Source organism: Chiloscyllium punctatum, chromosome 40 (assembly GCF_047496795.1).
Source record: "Chiloscyllium punctatum isolate Juve2018m chromosome 40, sChiPun1.3, whole genome shotgun sequence".
NCBI classification, from domain to species: domain Eukaryota; kingdom Metazoa; phylum Chordata; class Chondrichthyes; order Orectolobiformes; family Hemiscylliidae; genus Chiloscyllium; species Chiloscyllium punctatum.
The window spans coordinates 64,011,611-64,023,971 of record NC_092778.1 but is presented as its reverse complement, the minus strand read 5'-3'; positions in this window follow the sequence as shown (position 1 = coordinate 64,023,971).

Below are 12,361 nucleotides of genomic sequence, written 5' to 3'. Positions count from 1 at the left end.
ATGATTGTCACCCTGGGAACTGATCCCAAACACACAGATATAATAATAAATTCCATTGACTGAATAATGCTATGGACTGAAATGTTGCAAAGGTTTTCAGAACCAGGTTACTATCTAGATGGTTAGAGGGTCTGGCCCCTATTGATATATTTTTGTTGGATCAACTTATAATTATTTGAGCAGAAAAATTCCTCCCATACTGGAACTACATGAACAGGATCAGATCATTCCCCTTGTCTTTAAGATTATATTTTCGAATGCATAAATTCTTAAGTTATTCCATTTTGTCAGTCCTTCGGATTCTACTGATGATTTCATTTTCACAAAAACCTGTTACTACTGTTGTGCACTTTTCACTCTTTAAGATTATATTTTCGAATGCATAAATTCTTAAGTTATTCCATTTTGTCAGTCCTTCGGATTCTACTGATGATTTCATTTTCACAAAAACCTGTTACTACTGTTGTGCACTTTTCATACAATGAATGGAACTGACTGCATAACAATGACGGCATGAGTGGGTTTTATCCAAAGGTGTCTATAAATTGTAGGAGCAAATTATTGCAGATGCTGGAATCTGCACTGAAAATAACAAATGTTGGAGATATAGACTCTCAACTCAAAACATTAGCATGCTCTCCATGGATGTTATCTGACCCACTATGATCTGCAGCATTTGTTGTTTTCATGTCTATAAATTGCTTTAGTGTGGTATCCTGGGGGGGGACTGTCAGAGTTCCTATATGTAATATATATGAAATGGCAGTTTTAAGATATATCAAGTGACTCGTCACCATTTTAGCTTAAAGTACACATTTGCAATAATGTTGTCTGAAGTAGCTGTTCCTAATGCATACTTGCATCAGCAAAGCACAGGGACGACTCTAAAAAAATGGGCCTACTTTGAGTAAAGGTTATTTTTTGCAAAACAGAATTCTGTAAGCATTTAGTTAGATTTATCAAACCATTCACAGCTTCCAATTACTAATGCTAATGATTTATATCCATTGTCACAATGGGTATGGAAATAAATCAGATGTTCATGACTAATAGCACTTTCTGATCTCTGAGAGCAATCACTTTACATTCACTGATGCCACACATTTCTTGTTTATCTCTTGTAATTTGGAACACTTTCAAATTTGCATTTAACGCTTATATTTTAGTTTAATGTAATTTTTTAATGTTATCTTATCATTCAGTGCCTACATTTTCTGAATAAAACTGACCTTTTAACTTACTTGAGAAAGGATATAATAGCATTAGGAATAATTTAGAGAAGGTTCATACAACTAATCCCTGGGATGAAGGATATATCTTATAAAGAAAGAGTGCATAGGTTTTGCCTGTATCCATTGGAGTTTAGAGGAACAAGAGAGATGATCTTGTTGAAATGAAAGATCCAGAGGAAAATTGACAGGGTGGATGTTTCCCTTTATGGTTGAGACTAGAATTAAGAGATATGGTTTAAAAATAAATAGTATCTCACTCAAGAGAGAGATGAAGTGATTCTTTTGTCCCCCTCTCAGAAGATTGTACATCTGGGGAATTATTCTCCCGAGAAAGCAGTAGAGACAGGTTATTGAAGATTTTTAAGGCTGAATTCAATGGATCTTTACTTGACAGGGACTCGAGAGTAGGGAGGAAAGTGGAGTTGAGGCCATAATCAGATCAACCATGATCTTATGGAATGGTGAAGCAAACCCAAGGGGCCAAATCCTACTCTCGTTGATATGGATATGTGACAAAGCTGCTCTGAGAAAGCTGAAAATCAGACTGAAGTGGACAGCTTCATGCTCTAAGCTGGTTTTAGAGCATTTGATTGTTTTGTCAGTGATTTTAACAGAGTGTAAGATAAAGAGGTCTAGGAAGGCAAATTAAGTTGCAACAAATTTAGAGAATATTATGTGATTTTTGCTTCCTGAGTGCATCAAATATTCTTTAATGGATCATGTAGAAGCACTACTAGCTTAATGTAGTTTGTAACGTTAATTGTACTCACCTATGAATTGTTAAATTCTGCTGAGCACTTTGAGGATAATTTCACATGTATGGGAGCACAGAAGCAGGCCATTCAATTCAACCAATCCATGCTCCACTCATTCATGCTCCACTCGAGCTTCTTTGAATTATCTTCTCACAGAAACTTGCCACTTTCTCCCTCATGCTTTTCTACTTACCCCATCTCAATGGAAGTGGCTGCCAGTCTGCAACTGGTGTTTTCAGCTGAGACAGGGAGCCCCAGTTGAATGCTAGCATTGCCAAGGCAAACAGCAACTGGTAGAAAGGAATTGGTTTGGGATGGAATGTAAGGGACAAGCTCAGTAAGGATTAGGCAGTGCTTGGGCACTGAATTCCAGAGGCTGGCTGGGTATGGATGCTGTGAACATCTTGCAGTTGGTTAGTGCTTGAGTTAATGGCAGCAGGGTGCCAGATTTGCTTCATATATTCCTGCTCCTTCAAAACCCGTGAAGAAAAGATAAGAAGATTTCATGGTCTTCTAACTTGACAAGAGTGGCTACATTAAAAAACACAAGGTAAAAGAACTTATAGTTCTTAGGGCAAAGGGGTCAAAAGCTATGGGAGAAAGTGGGAACAGGGGCTGAGTTGGATGACCACATTGGATGGCAGAATAAGCTTGAAGGGCCAAATGGTCTACTTATAGTCCTTTTTAAAATGTTATTGGGATTCACATGTGGGTTGTTTGAACTTAAATCTGTGTTAATCACAAAGGCTTCTTCTAGAGTTCTGAGAATCCAAACTTACAGATTTACAAACCAGAAGTATCTAATGAAGAACCTGTAGAAAAGCACAGGAAATGAAAATGTCTTGTTTTAAATGAACCTTTACTGTCAAATTTAGAGATTTAAAATTCCTCTCCAGGAAATTATTGCAAATTATCATTCTTCATTATTGATGTTTATAATTACATTTTTCTTAAGCAGATAAAAAGGTTTTTAGTCAATTGTTTGCACTGAAATCTTGAGATTTGTCAATTTGGAGTTGGACCATTTTGTGCCACTTTGTCAAAATCAATGAATATTGCCCTTCAGCCCATCTGGTCTGTATTCCCAATGTTACACTAGATCCACACTAGTCCCACTTCCCAGCACTACAGCCATAGCCTTGAATGTTCCTGTTCAAATTTCATACTTCATTGACTGTGGTATTTAACATAGAGCAATGTAGCTTTTAGTAACTACTTAGTTGTTAAATTAATCAAATGCAGAATATATCTCTGGTGCAACTGTTAATATTTTGCAGTTGTTCTTTTTCTTAGAATTGGTTTTATTTTGAGAAATAAGCAGACGCCTGCTGTTTTTATCTGGTACAGAATTATTCTGCACCTGAGGCCAGGATGCTGAAAAGTTAACCTCACTGTACTATACCATAAGATTGAATTTAATTTGATTTATTAATTACAAATAAACTTGCTTCAGAAAACTTTGGTAGGAAGCAGTGTGTAGATTGATTCTAATTTGGTTACAGTAGCCACTGCTCTTTAGTCAATTTTCTGACTAGTCCAAAACCTGGGGGTAAAAGGGGGTGAAATCAATCTTTGACAGTAGCATGAAATTATGGGTGAGTTGGAAGCAGTTTTATACTGGTATCAAATGGTGCAAGAGTCTAAGGAAAAGATGTTTTTTGAAAGCTTGTAATGTCATCTTCCTCCATATTAAACTAATTTAAATTAAATAAGATTGTTTTTTATGAAAACATGTAAAAGAATGTGACTAGTTAGAAATTGACAGTAGGGCAGTTATGATCTGTACGAACAGGTGGGTTAACATGTCATTAATAATACTTTTTCACAGAAGTGTTCTTGAAACATTAACTTCCTTTTTTATGGATGCTGACTGATCAGCTGTGTATTTCTGGCACTTTCTGATTTGATTCCATCATTTTCTGATTTATTTTAAACTCCTATTTTAACATGCTTTCAGGAAATCTTATTTCATAGTGATGTATGGTTAAACTTCAATCAGGCCTTTTAAAATTTGATCCTTTTGTATATATTTAAACTGAATCCTTTTTCTACTAAATCAAAAACTACATAATAACTTCCAGCTAAAGATTTTAATTTTTAACTTCACAAGGAAAGCACAAGGCTGATTGAGAAATTATTCATTTGTTGTCTACGTTTTCATCTTTTTCAAAAGTTGATGAAGATGCTGCATATCGAGAAGTGCTGTTGATCACTGCGGGTACTTTGTTTTCCTTAAATTGACTACAGGAAGTATGGTATGATATGATGTGTTTCAAATTGGACAAATTAATTGTAATTTTTATTGTAATTGATTTGAGGAACTGAATGACTTTTTATTTCTCCAGATTTGGAGAGATGTCTAGTAAGTACAAAATGAATGTGTTGAGTGAGAGCACATCTAGGATTGAAATTCTTCACTTTCTTCTGTGCAATTTAAATATCTTTCAGTATAAATATTTCCTGAATCATTACGTGTATTTTAAAGAAACCTACATGTGATATTCAACAAATTATAAGAAACATGTTACTATTATCTTCAGTCCTGTGGGCATCTGCTTTGTTTTGCAGTTCTGTATATATTTGTTTGCATGATGCATACTACGCAATAAGAAGATGTAATTTCTCTAATTTGCTTTTAACAAGTCATTTTACATTCATATGATTTAATAGAAAGTAAACCATTTTCATTTGAATTGCATTTGTGTGAAGTATATATTTTCCTTTGGTTTACATTTTTTGGTGTATTGATGCTCATTATGGACAGAAGACATTTTTTTGTTTCATGATGTTGGTGCATGGGTTTCGATAAGTAACATGTCTGGAAAATACTGATCCCTCCTATGTTTTCCTGAACAGGCAAGATTATACGTAATCCCATTTTCCATAATGCACTTTTCTAGTAATGGGATAACACGAGGGTCATTCTTTCATATATTTTAACACATTTGGGTTGTTTATAAGGAGTCTGAAGTGATTATGCCAGATATACTGTGTTGTATTTAAGTACCTTAAGTCAACTGCTGATAATAGTGTTTTACAGGTGTGACCAAAGTAGCATCATCCATAGTTTAAGTAGAACTTACTGCATGTTGTGTAGCTATTTAACAAATATCAACCAACATTCAGTATGAAAGTTTGCGATTTCCTCTTCCACTTACTTAGAAAATTTTATTTATTTTAGTACAGCTTCTGGGTTTTGGTCCAGTTATTCTGAGACACACTTTGGTCTTCATCAGATTGGTGGCTAAGAATGTTGACTTGCGCGGCAAGATGTGAATGGCCTAGACAGATGTTTCCATTGATCGGAGTGACTAGGACACGTGGGCACAACCTTACAGCAAAGGGAACACCTTTCAGAATGGCAATAAAGAGAAACTTCTTCAGCCAGAGAGAGGTGAATTTATGGAATTCATTGCCACAGAAGGCTGTGGAGGCTGGGTCATTGAGTATATTTAAGACTGAGATAGATGGGTTCTTGATAATCAAGGGGATCAAGGGTTATGGGGAAAAAGTGGGAGAATGGGGTTGAGAAACTGATCAGCCATGATTGAATGGTGGAGCAGACTCAACGGACTGAATGGCTTAATTTCTGCTCCCATATCTTATGATCTAATGTGTTACAGCCTCTTCTTTTAATCCTCTAGTCGCAGGTTGTCAGGGTCCTTAGTCTTTGTCATAATGTGACACATTGGACCTGCTGTTTTTTCAGTGATCAAGTTTTGTCATGCTGCAATGGAGTCTTTATTCTGATTGGTTGAGCTGCGTGTAGAGACAGCGTGACAATGCCACCAATGCATAACATCTTGACCCATTTCACAGACCATTCAGTAATTATCCCATAAACATTAACCAACAAAGTAAAATGCACAGAACAGTTTATCTAACGAACTGCACAGAAGCAAGAGCGTACTGTATTGAGGTCACATGCCCAACAATGATAACTGTTACTTATAATTTACTAATTAAAATGCAATTAGCTATTTCTTGATTCCCAAGTAGTCTTGGAGTTTGTGGCAAATGTATTTCATAACAGCGTGATAGAGGCTGTTCACACTGTGCCTATTTTCACCATAAATTATTTTTAGAGCTCTGCACTGCGTTTTACCATCTTAAATGGAGCGTGGTCTGTGTAGCTTTTCCAGAGGGATGCCATGTGAATGATCAGGGTCACAGTTTTCATATGCAAGAAGGCTATGTAATATTTGAGAGATAAGTGTGAAGATGAAGTAGATGCTTTAACTGTTAACCTCATACAGTCACAGAGAGATTCACAGCACAGTCAAAGAGAATTTGATCAATTGTGTCTGTGCTGACCAAGAAAAAGTTGTTCAGGCTAAACTCATCTTCTGGCATTTGGACCCGTAGGTTACTAGTCTTCAAGGGTTTTAATCCAAGGATGTTTTCATGATGAGGGTTTCTGGCTGTATTTTTAGTCATGGGTGAAACTTACAAAATGACATATTGGAATCATAGAGATATACATCACGAAAACAGACCCTTCGGTCCACCCATCCTTGCTGACCAGATATCCCAACCCAATCTAGTCTCACCTGCCAGCACCCGGCCCATATCCCTCCAAACGCTTCCTATTAAATACCCATCCAAATGCCTTTTAAATGTTGCAATTGTACCAGCCTCCACCACTTCCTCTGGCAGCTGATTCCATAATCGCACCCGCACCACCCTCTGCGTGAAAAGGTGCCCCTTAGGTCTCTTTTATATTTTTCCCCTCTCAGCCTAAACCTATGCCCTCTAGTTCTGGACACCCCACCCCAGGGAAAATACTTTGTGCATTTATCCTATCCATGCCCCTCATAATTTTGTAAACCTCTATAAGGTCACCCCTCAGCCTCCGATGCTCCAGGGAAAACGGCCCCTGCCTGTTCAGCCTCTCCCTGTAGCTCATACCCTCCAACCCTAGCAACATCCTTGTAAATCTTTTCTGAACTCTTTCAAGTTTCACAACATTTTTCCAAAAGGAAGGAGACCAGAATAGCATGCAATATTCCAACTGTGGCCTACCAATGTCCTGTACAGCCGCAACATGGCCTCCCAACTCCTGTACTCAATACTTTGACCAATAAAGGAAAGCATACCAAATGCCTTCTTCACTATCCTATCTACCTGCGACTCCACTTTCAAGGAGCTATAAACCTGCACTCCAAGGTCTCTTTGTTCAGCAACACTGCCTAGGACTATACCATTAAGTGTATAAGTCATGCTAATATTTGCTTTCCCAAAATGTAGCACCTCGCATTTATCTGAATTAAACTCCATCTGCCACCTCTCAGCCCATTGGCCCATCTGATCAAGATCCCGTTGTAATCTGAGGTAACCTTCTTCAGTGTCCACTACACCTCCAATTTTGGTGTCAATTGCAAACTTACTAACTATACCTCTTATGCTCAGATCCAAATCATTTATATAAATGACGAAAAGTAATGGACCCAGCACTGATCTTCGTGGCACTCCACTGGTCACAGGCCTCCAGTCTGAAAAACAACCCTCCACCACCACCTTCTGTCTTCTACTTTTGAGCCAGTTCTATGTCCAAGCGGCTAGTTCTCTCTGTATTCCATGAGATCTAACCTAGCTAATCAGTCTCCCATGGGAACCTTGTCAAACGCCTTACTGAAGTCTATATAGATCATGTCCACCACTCTGCCCTCATCAATCCTCTTTGTTACTTCAAAAAACTCAATCAGGTTCACGAGACATGATTTCCCACACACAAAGCCATGTTGACTATTCCTAGTTAGTGCTTGCCTTTCCAAAATGTGTAAATCCTGTCCCTCAGGATTCCCTCCAACAACCTGCCCACAACCGGCGTCAGGCTCACTGGTCTATAGTTCCCTGGCTCGTCCTTACCACCCTTCTTAAACAGTGGCTCCACGTTAGCCAACCTCCAGTCTTCCAGCACCTCACCTATGACTATCAATGATACAGATATCTCAAGAAGAGGCCCAGCAATCACTTCCCTAGCTTCCCACAGAGTTCTAGGGTACACCTGATCAGGTCCTGGGGATTTATCCACTTTTATGCTTTTCAAGACACTTCCTCCTCTGTAATATGGCCATTTTCAAGATGTCACCATCTATTTCTCCACATTCCATATCTTCCATGTCCTTCTCCACAGTAAACACTGATGCAAAATACACGTTTAGTATCTCCCCAATCTCCTGCGGCTCCATACAAAGGCCGCTTTGCTGATCTTTGAGGGGCCCTATTCTCTCCCCAGTTACCCTTTTGCCCTTAATGTATTTGTAAAAACCCTTTGGATTCACCTTAACTCTATTGCCAAAGCTATCTCATGTCCCCTTTTTGCCCTCCTGATTTCCTTCTTAAGTACTGCCTACTACCTTTATACTCTTCTAAGGATGCATTTGGTCTATCTTGTCTATACCTGACATATGCTTCCTTTTTCTTAACCAAACCCTCAATTTCTCTTGTCATCCAGCATTCCTTATACCTACCAGCCTTCCCTTTCACCCTAACAGGAACATACTGTCTCTGGACTCTCGTTATCTCATTTCTGTAGGCTTCCCATTTTCCAGCCATCTCTTTATCTGCGAACATCTGTCCCCAATTAGCTTTTGAAAGTTCTTGCCTAATACCGTCAAAATTAGCCCAATTCCTATTTAGAGCTTCAACTTTTAGATCCTGTCTATCTTTTTCCATCACTATTTTAAAATTAATAGAATTATGGTCACTGGCCCCAAAGTGCTCCCCCACTGACACCTCAGCCATCTACCCTGCCTTATTTCCCAAGAGTAGGTCAAGTTTTGCACCTTCTGTAGTAGGTACATCCACATACTGAATCAGAAAATGTTCCTGCACGCACTTAACAAATTCCTCTCCATCTAATACCTTAGCATTATGGCAGTCCCAGTCTATGTTTGGAAAGTTAAAATCCCCTACCATAACTATTATTCTTACAGATAACTGAAATCTCCTTAAAAATTTGTTTCTCAATTTTCCGCTGACTATTAGGGAGTGTATAATACAATCCTACTAAGGTGATCATCCCTTTCTTATTTCTCAGTTCCACTCAAATAACTTTCCTGGATGTATTTTTGGGAATATCCTCCCTAAGCACAGCTGTAATGCTATCCCTTATCAAAAATGCCACTCCCCCGCCTCTCTTGCCTCTCTTTCTATCCTTCCTGTAGCACTTGTATCCTGGAACATTAAGCTGCCAGTCCTGCCCATCCCTGAGCCATATTTCATAATTGCTATGATATCCCAGTCTCATGTTCCTAACCGTGTCCTGAGTTCATCTGCCTTCCTCGTGTGGCCTCTTGCATTGAAATAAATGCAGTTTAAATTTTCAGTGCCACCTTGTTCTCTGCTTCGTCCCTGCCTGCCCTGACTGACTCAATTATTTTCTCAACTGTACCAGTCTCAGATTGATCTCTTTCCTCACTATCTCCCTGGGTACCAACCGCTCACCTAACTAATTTAAATCCTCCTGAGCAGCTCTAGCAAATCTCCCTGCCAGTATATTAGTACCCTTCCAATTTAAGTGCAATCCATCCTCTTGTACAGGTCCACTTCTACTCCTGAAGAAATTCCAATGATCCAAAAATGTGAATCCTTCTCCCATTCACCAACTCCTCAGCCACGCATTCATCTGCTCTATCCTCCTTTTCATACCCTCACTAGCTCATAGTACTGGGAGTAATCCAGATATTACCACCCTCAAGGATGTCCTTTTTAAATTCCTGCCTAAGTCTCTGATATCTCCCTTTAGAATCTCATCCTTTTCCCTTCCTATGTCATTGGTACCAACGTGTACAGTGACCTCCTGCTGGTCCCTCTCCCCTTTGAGAACATTCTGCACCATCGCTGAGATATAGTTGACCCTGGCACCAGGGAAGCAACACACCATTCTGATTTTTAGCTGCTGGCTACAGAAACATCTGTCTGTGGGTAGAGAGAGTCCCCTATCACAATTGATCTCTTGGAATTCGATGTACCCCTCATTATATTAAAGCCTGTCTTGATACTTGATAAGAGTTTTTTGAGGAAGTTACCAAAAAAGATTAATGATGGTACAGCAGTATACATTGTTTACTTGGACTTTAGTAAAGCCTTCGACAAGGTTCCACATTGTATACTAATTAGTAAGGTTTGGTCACATGGAATTCATGATGAGCTTGCCATTTGAGTAGATAACTGGCTTATTAGCTAGAGACAGAGATTGATGGTGGAGGGTTGTTTTTTGGACTGGAAGCCTGTGAACAGCGATGTTTCACAGGGATTGGTTTTACGTCCTCTTTTGTTTGTCATTTACATAAATAATTTGGATGAAATATAGAAGGCATGATTTGTAAGTTTGTAGACGACACTAAAATTGGTGCATTATAGACAGTGAAGAAGGTTTCCTAAAATTACAAAGGGACCTGATCAGTGGGTCAGTGGGCTGAAAAATGGCAGAAGGAGTTCAATCTGGATAATTGTAAGGTACACTTTGGTACAACAAACAGGGATAGGACTTATGCAGTTAAATAGGGCCTTGGGTAATGTTGTGGATCTTCTGGATTCAAGTACATAATTCTTTGAAGTATGTTCCACATATAGGCATGGTGGTTAAAAAGTTGTTTAGCAACCTTGCCTTCATTGCTCATTCCTTTGAGTATAGGAAGAAATGAATATTGTGTCCACTTTTAGTTGCCTAGTTATAGAAAGAATATTATTAAGCTGGAGAGGATTCAGAAGAGATTTGCCAGGATGTTGCTGGGTATAGAAGGATTGAGTTGTAAAGAAAGGCCAGATAAGCTGGGACTTTTTCACTGGAGCGTAGGAGGTTGAGAGTTGATCTTAAAGAAGATTTTCAAATCATGAGGGGTATAGACAGGGTTAATGGTAGGTGTATTTTTCCTAGGATGGGGGATTTCAAGACTAGGGGACACATTTTTGAGGTGAGAGGAGAGAGATTTAAAAAAGACATGGGGGCAATTTTTTTATGCAGAATGGAATGAATGGAATGTTCATGAAGTTCATAAATGGAATGAACTTCCTGAGGAAGTGGTGGAAGTGGGTACAATTACAATGTTTAAAAGATACTTGCATAACTCAATGAATAGAAAAGAGTTGAAGGGATATGAGCCAGGAGTAGCAGGTGGGACTAGTTTAGTTTGGGATAAATTTGGCATGGAGTGATTGGACCAAGGGTCTGTTTCCATGCTGTATGACTATGAATGTCCAATTCAAAAACCTCTGAACTTGGTTTTCACTCTGTGTTGTAACACATTCTCCTTTTGCTTTCCTTCCTTATCAAAATACTTTTTGAGCATATTCATATGATACATTCTGTGAGATGTCTTCCTATCTGGCATCCTTATTTAATACCAAAAGAGAAAATGCTGGAAATTCTCAGCAGGTCGGGCAGTATCTGTAAGGAGAGAAAGGAGCTGACGTTTCGAGTCTAGCTGACCCTTTGACAAAGGGTCAATTAGACTCGAAACATCAGCTCTATTCTCTCCTTACAGATGCTGCCAGACCTGCTGAGATTTTCCAGCATTTTCTCTTTTGGTTTCAGATTTCAGCATCCTTATTTAATAATTCAGTTCACTCAATTTCCTTTCAATTTGATAAGGTCCACTAAACCTTGCCTTTAAAGGATCACCTACCACCGCAAATACCACTAATGTGTTATGTCCACTAGCAAAACTGTGAATTTTTTATTTCTTCTCTGCTTCCTGTTTCATCACGTGTTGTGTTAGTTTTAAATGCTGCCTAGCCAACTCGCCCACTTGACTTAATCTTTTCCTAAAATTTGACACATAGTCCAAATATTGGTTTCTGAACACCAAAACCATGTCAGTAACACTGTTATAGGTGGAGTGGGTGGAAAATCTATGATCATTATTAATGGACTGAATGGAGCAGGTTTGATTGAAACATTTTGACACCATTATTCTCTGAGAAAAATTCAACTCAAAATGTAACTTCTTTCAGTGTGGCTTTATGATTAATATGTTATAAACCTTCCAAACAGCACTGCTGACATGGCTTCCTTATTCCATGACTGTGGTTGGCCAGCCACTGTGGTTGACAGGGCCCTGAACAACATCCAGCCTATCACCTGTGCTTCCACCCTTGCCCCTTCCCAACGCTCACAACAGCGTGATCAGATCCTCTCTGTCCTCACTTTTCATCCCACCAGCCTCAACATTCAAAGGATCATCATCTGCCATTCTGGACAACTACAACTCCAGCAGATGCCACCACAAAACACACCTTCCCCTCACTTTCCCATTTGCATTTTGTGGGATCATTCCCTCCAGGACATTCCATTCCATTCTTCAATAACAACCACGGTGTGCTGCAGTGCTCGAGTGAATCACAGCGCAAACTGAAGGAGCAACATCT